The sequence below is a fragment of the Felis catus genome, chromosome B2 (genome assembly GCF_018350175.1).
Source record: "Felis catus isolate Fca126 chromosome B2, F.catus_Fca126_mat1.0, whole genome shotgun sequence".
Lineage (NCBI taxonomy): Eukaryota > Metazoa > Chordata > Mammalia > Carnivora > Felidae > Felis > Felis catus.
Window position 1 is genome coordinate 135,925,527 of NC_058372.1, and position 6,855 is coordinate 135,932,381.

Sequence of the window (6,855 nt, forward strand, 5' to 3'; positions counted from 1 at the left end):
TGAGATTTAGACTACGAGCTTTTAAGTGACTTAAGGTTTTCTCGTTTCTCACTTTTACGGTTTTGGCTAAGGGGACCAGAACCTGGGGATGGCATGATGGTGAAGATAGTCGTGACTTTTTAAAAATGCTATATCACAGCTTAGAATCTGTTCTTTTTGATGTCTAACTGTAAAAGACGTTGTTACTGTGCCCTACCTCCAATTATGAGTATAACTGCATGCTCTTCCATTGTGAAGTATTACATTAGCCTTTTTTTTTTAATGTTTATTTTTGAAAGAGCACGAGCTGGGTTGGGGGGGAGGGCAGAGAGAGGGTGACAGAGGATTTGAAGTGGGCTCCATGCTGACAGCAGAGAGCTCGATGTGGGCTTGAACCCATGAACCGAGCTGTGAGATCATGACCTAAGTCAGACACTCAGAACTGACTGGGCCACCCAGGTGCCCCTAAACCTCTTTTTTTTTTTTTTTTAATGTTTATTCATTTTGAGGGAGAGAGAGAGAGTGTGAGCTGGGGTCGGGGCAGAGAGGGGAGAGACAGATTCCCAAGGAGGCTCTGTGCTGTTAGTGCCGAGTCTGACATGGGGCTCAGTCTCAGGATCCGTGAGATCATGACCTGAGCTGAAATCAAGAGTCGGACACTTAACCAACCGAGCCACCCAGGCAACCCTACGTTAACGTCTTAAGAGCAACTTTACTGTAACACTCGTATTTTGGAGACTAAAGGCAGAATAACATTTCCTACATGAAGAAATTGGGACCCAATGTGTTGTTTTCCCATGGCAGGATATTGAGTAGTAAAGTCTAGCTCTAACTCAGTTCTCTGTTTTACCTTCTATTCTTTTTTTTTTTTTTTTAATTTTTAAAAATATTTTTGAGATCAAGGAAGACAGAGTGTGAGCAGGGGAGGGGCAGAGAGAGAGGGAGGCACAGAATCTGAAGCATGCTCCAGGCTCTGAGCCATCAGCCCAGATGCGAGGCTCAAATTCACGGACTGTGAGATAGTGACCTGAGCCAAAGTCGGACGCTTAACTGACTGAGCCACCCAGGTGCCCCTACCTTCTATTTGTTGTAATTTGAAATACCTTGGTATAATTAAGCACAGAGGCAATACTATAAAGTAAGCCAATTTCAAGACCACACTGCTTGATTCTACTCAAACCTGTTAGCCTCAGGAGCTCACCTGATACCTGGAAAAGCAGGTAAGTTTTCTCTAGAACTTGAAACCCGGACACAGTTGTGTTCTTTTGAAAGATTTTCCAGAAATGATATTGCAGAGTTGGCCAGTGGGCCATTTTAGGGAGTGAGATTTATCCTAAGAAATCGTTAAACTAATTTAGCAGGGCAGTGAAGTGATCCTTGCGTTAGTGGTTCCCAAGGAAGTGTTTGGGCTTGTGCTACTGCCCTATTCCCCTGTAGAGTTTTTGGTTTCAGTGGTACGGGTGTTACTGGAATTCAATGTGTTGGGGTTGTAGAGGCTTATCATCTTGCAAGGTCCAGGACAGCCCTTAATAAGAAAGGAGTTTCCACCTAAAATGCAATGCATCTGGAGAATTGCTTCCAGCTTCTAGAGAATTAAAGACTGGAGGTTGGAAGGAGACTAGCAACCACGTGGGTGTAATTATCCAGGCAAGGGTTGATAATGGCTGATTCCAACATGGCAGTTTGGAGAGCCTCGAATGAGATCAAGAGAGATTAGGAGATAGAATCAGTAGGCGTGACGCCTCATTCCCTGTCAGGGGAACTATGTAGGATGAAGAATGAAGTTTCTGGGTTACCGGCCTGGATAGGAAGCCAAGTCCTGAGATGGGTGGGGCCAGGAGATAATAATCAGTTTGGGAAGTGTTTCATTAGAGAGGCCCAGGAGCTATCCAAGGGTAAATACAGGATCGGCGGCTTCATGTGTGGGTCTCAAGAAAGAGTTGAGGACAGTGAGATGTCAATGGCTCCTCTATACCCTTGGGGACACAGAGGGGGGGAAGTAACCTACATAACCCTGCAACATTTCTTCAAATCTCGCGCATAAACTTTGGTTGGGAGACTGCGAAAGACGAGGCTTTCCTCACCTTGTCATAGCAGTCTCATTTCAGAATGTAGGACCTCGCACTTCACGAGGGTTTCCTGCTGCGAATATGCTGTAGGAACTAGAAAGCAAAATGCACCGCATTAATATTAGTAATTAGAAGCGAAAGACATTCCATAAAACTGTCCGCCAGAGGCAACGTTGTGACTTCTGATGACTGCTGTCTCCTTGAACATTTTGGTAGATTCAGAATAATGACACTGATCTTCCTAAAATGTTATGAATATACGTCGTATTCAGACCTGCTCTTTTTTACTTTTTTATTTTAGTTTTTAAGTTTGTTTATTTTGAGAGAGAGTGCAAGCAGGGGAGAGGTAGAGAGCGATGGAGAGAGAGAATCCCAAGCAGACTCCAGAGCTTGAACTCACAAACCATGAGATCGTGACCTGAGCTGAAACCAAGAGTTGGTCGCTTAGCTGACTGAGTCACCAGGCACTCCCAGACATGCTCTTTTTTGGAGATGAAACATCCACTTGTCTGTCATCGACATTTCTTTTCTTTCCTCCCTGCTGCCTTTTCAGCATTTGTGGCCTGCTGCACACCTCCCCCAGGGAGACTTGATGGCAGGGACCAGACCTCCAGCATCCTCAGACATCCCCAGGTTCTCCAGACCCTTCTATCATGCAGGCTCCCTGTTCTCTTTCCCCCGCCTGTGTCCCCATCTTTGTCTGCTTATGGGTGTCGCTAATTAACTGCAAAGATAAGATTCTTTAGTCCCTTTCCTTTTGCTGACAAGAAATTACAGAAACACATTGAAATGACTAAGAACCAGGAAGGGTTTCCCAGGCAGTGTGGGGGTGGTGGAAGGGCCCTGGCTTAGACCTGGGCTGCGTGCTTCCCTCTACGTGGTTGTGTGCCCTTAGCCAACGACCTAACGCCATTTTGTTTCCTCATCCGGATCCCTGCCTCTGTTGCTAAGGAGGATGGCTAGGTGGCCTCTTCAAAAACTACTTAAGGTATTTGATGACTTGGCTTCATTCTTCTCTGTGCTCACAAGTTACAGGGGCATTTAGAATGAGAACAGGAAGGTTTAGAATAAAGCCCAGGGCCTCTCAAGCACACATTTCTTCTAAGCTCCTGTACCAATCTGTGGACTGTACATGTTTCATTAAGGAGCGCTTTTCTTCAAGGAAAGAAGAATGTTAGAAATGTCCCAGATCCCTGTCTGGCCCTTTCTTAGCTCCCCTGGGTTATTCTAATTCTGAGAAGCAAGTAGAACTAAGAAAGGACAGTAGTATAGCAGAAATGACACAAGATGCTGTGGTTCTCAAAGTGGCTTCTGGTACCATCATCATCTCATCTGGGAACCTGTTACAGATGCAAATTCTTGGGCCTGACTCTGGACTGAAGCAGATACTGTCTGTAAGCAGTCTCTTTTACCAAGCCCTCCAGGAGATTCTGATGTGTGGCTCTGAAGTTCTGGTTTTCGGACCAGTGCAGTAAAATAAGGCTATAGGATGGATTTAAGTTAATTGCCTCAATAGCAGAACAAATAGGTTGACAGGTGAAAAACCTTTCCCCTCCCTGCTCCTGGCACTTCTCCCCCACCAATTGCTTCCAGCCCATAGAAATGTTTGCACATTTGGGAAAATCTCCCCCCGGCCCCCACCTCATGATATAATTTGGACAAACTTACGTCTGAAACCAAATGCAACAAAATAGGTCAGGTGAGCAAGAAAAGTCATGCTTTGTATTTCTTGCTTTTTGCTGAATCAAAGACTTGTCAATTACAATACAGGACTTGTCAATTGCTAAAGGCTGGCTGGTCAAAGGTGCATGTTAGGTGTAGGACATCTCTAGGGTAGAAGAAAGAGCATTTTGCTTTTTGAGTGAGCCACATGGGGTTTGGAATCCTGATTGTCTCTATTGGACTGGATAACCTCAGAGAGGTTAATTTCTTTGGAACTCAATCTCCTCATCTATAAAAACAGGACACATGCCTGCCAGGAAGGTTGGGAGTAAATGAAAGCATCTAGTACACACCCAGCTCAGGATCTCACTCTCCCTGGCTCCGCCCTTTCATGGATATTGTGTTCTTCACAAGGAGTGATCTTCATAACCATTAGGGAATTTAGGCAGGACAGGTCATTATGTATTTTCCAGAGAATAGCAAAAGCTTGAGTCAAGAGTAACCGTGTTTTAGGGGCACCTGGGTGGCTCAGTCGGTTAAGCATCTGACTTTGGCTCAGGTCATGATATCACAGTCCGTGGGTTGGAGTCCCACGTCGGGGTCTGTGCTGACAGCTCAGAGCCTGGAGCCTGCTTCCGATTCTGTGTCTCCCTCTCTCTCTCTCTGCCCCTCCCTTGCTCGTGCTCTGTCTCTGTCTCAAAAAAAAAAAAAAAAAAAAAAGAATAACCATGTTTTATGTTCGGAAGTATTTCGACCTGAGACTTGAAACACAGAATTATCATTTCACCCTGGTCCATTTTTTTTACATTAAATATTCTGAGTCTCCTTTTATTTTGTTTTGAGGGCTATTAACAGTTTAGTTGATATTCTTCCAGCTGTGTTTAAGGAGCTAGTTCTGGAAAAGGCAGATTGATGTGCAATCATTTGTTCCAGACCAAAATGAAGAGCTAAAGCAAAGCAAAATGCAAAGTATTTTGAGGATTCTGAAAATTGTCCTAAAAATGCTGTCAACCTCAAGAACAATTTCCATTCCAATAAACTACACTCCCCATATGAATAAGTTTGTCTCGACATTCATCACTAATGAATGAGTGAAGAGGGCTCCCCTGCTCCCACTGTAATTCCCAGCCAAGTCTTAGGAAGTACCCTGCATGCACCATTCTCCCCAACCATCCTCTTAAGTGCCTTGATCTTTTTAATAGCAGTTCAGTGGTTTACCTTTTGAAATGAAGGGCTCATTTTGCATGCCTCAACTCTTGCCCTTTCTTGTGAGAGATTATAAATGACAATAGTGGCTGGTTCCTATGACTTATTTTTTTTTTTTAATGTTTATTCATTTTTGAGAGAGAGAGAGAGAGAGAGTGTAAGTGGGGGAGGAGCAGAAAGAGAGGGAGACCCGGACTCTGAGGCAGGTCCCAGGCTCTGAGCTGTCACCACAGAGTCTGATGTGGGGCCCGAACCCATGAACCTTGAGATCATGACCTGAACCGAAGTCAGATGCCCAAATGACTGAGCCACTCAGGAGCCTCTAACATTTTTTAAAAAATATTTTATTTTTAAGTAACCTCTACACCCAACACAGGGCTCGAATTTACAATCCCAAGATGAAGAGTCATATGCTCCTACTAGGAATTTACCCAGGGGATACAGGAGTGCTGATGCATAGGGGCACATGTACCCCAATGTTTATAGCAGCACTTTCAACAATAGCCAAATTATGGAAAGAGCCCAAATGTCCATCCACTGATGAATGGATAAAGAAGATGTGGTTTATAAATAGAACAGAATACTACTTGGCAATGAAAAAGAATGAAATCTTGCCATTTGCAACAATGTAGATCGAACTGGAAGCTATTATGCTAAGTGAAATAAGTCAGAGAAAGATATCATATGATTTCACTCGTGTGGAATTTGAGAAACTTAACAGACTATGGGGAAGGGAAGGGAAAAATAGTTACAGAGAGGGAAGGAAACCATAAAAGACTCTTAAATACAAAGAACAAACTGAGGGTTGATGGGGGGGGTAGGGGGAGGGGAAAATGGGTGATGGGCATTGAGGAGGGCACTTGGGATGAGCACTGGGTGTTGCATGTAAGTGATGAATTATGGGAATCTACTCCTGAAGCCAAGAGCACACTGTATATACTGTATGTTAGCTAACTTGACATTATAAAAAAATTTAAAAAGTCATATGCTCTACTGACTGAGCCAGCCAGGTGTCCCCCTATGACTTTAAAAAGAAGGTTTGGAGTCCACTCCACTCTCCATTCTTAGGTCATTATCCAAAGTCGCTTTATATATGTATGTATATATTTCCAGTTTTATTGGAGAATATATATATTTTTTTTTTGAGAGAGAGCATACGTGCGCAGGGAAAGGGCAGAGGGAGAGGGCGAGAGACAATCTTAAGCAGCCTTCACACCCAGCGTGGAACTCCATCTCATGACCTCAAGATCATGACCTGAGCCAAAATCAAAAGTCGCTTAACCAGCTGAGGCACCCAGGTGCTCCAACAAATACCTTTGAATGGCAACGTTTTCTTCCCATTACAGCCATATTTCTCATGGTAAAGTGAAATCCTACAATACTTTACAAATTTATTATTTAGCTCAATTTGTTGAATGAGTTTTTGTTTGAATGATTTTGAATTTGTTTTCCCCATGAAAAGAAAAGTAATAGAACCGGTAGTGTTAATAGGGGCTAGAACGTGGAGAGTGACAGCTTAAGTTACTTCTGAAGTTTAAGGGGCTCAGACTGATTACATCCTCGACTGAAATTTGCAAAGCTCGTTTAAATTAGTACCATCAAAAATTAAGAATAAATTGTTAAATTTATAACCTCTTGGGATTAAACAGCCATGGAACATTCTAGGGTATGGAGGGAACTGACAGGTCTGTCCCAGGGGAGGTGGCCACAGACTAACGCTTAAGAGCCCTGCACCCCACCCATAATGAATAGCTGAACACAGGTCCTGCCCTTCCCCCCTCCACCAACTTGCGGGAAGTGAGCTGGGGCTGGCTGGCGCCTTACCCTCTCTCATCACCCACCAGATCCCTCGTGATTCCCATGACTTTCTGCTGTTTAAGAGCCTCCGGCCACATCCCATGTCCCTTTGAGGCTGCCTGGAGTGCTGTGGAGGCCTGTG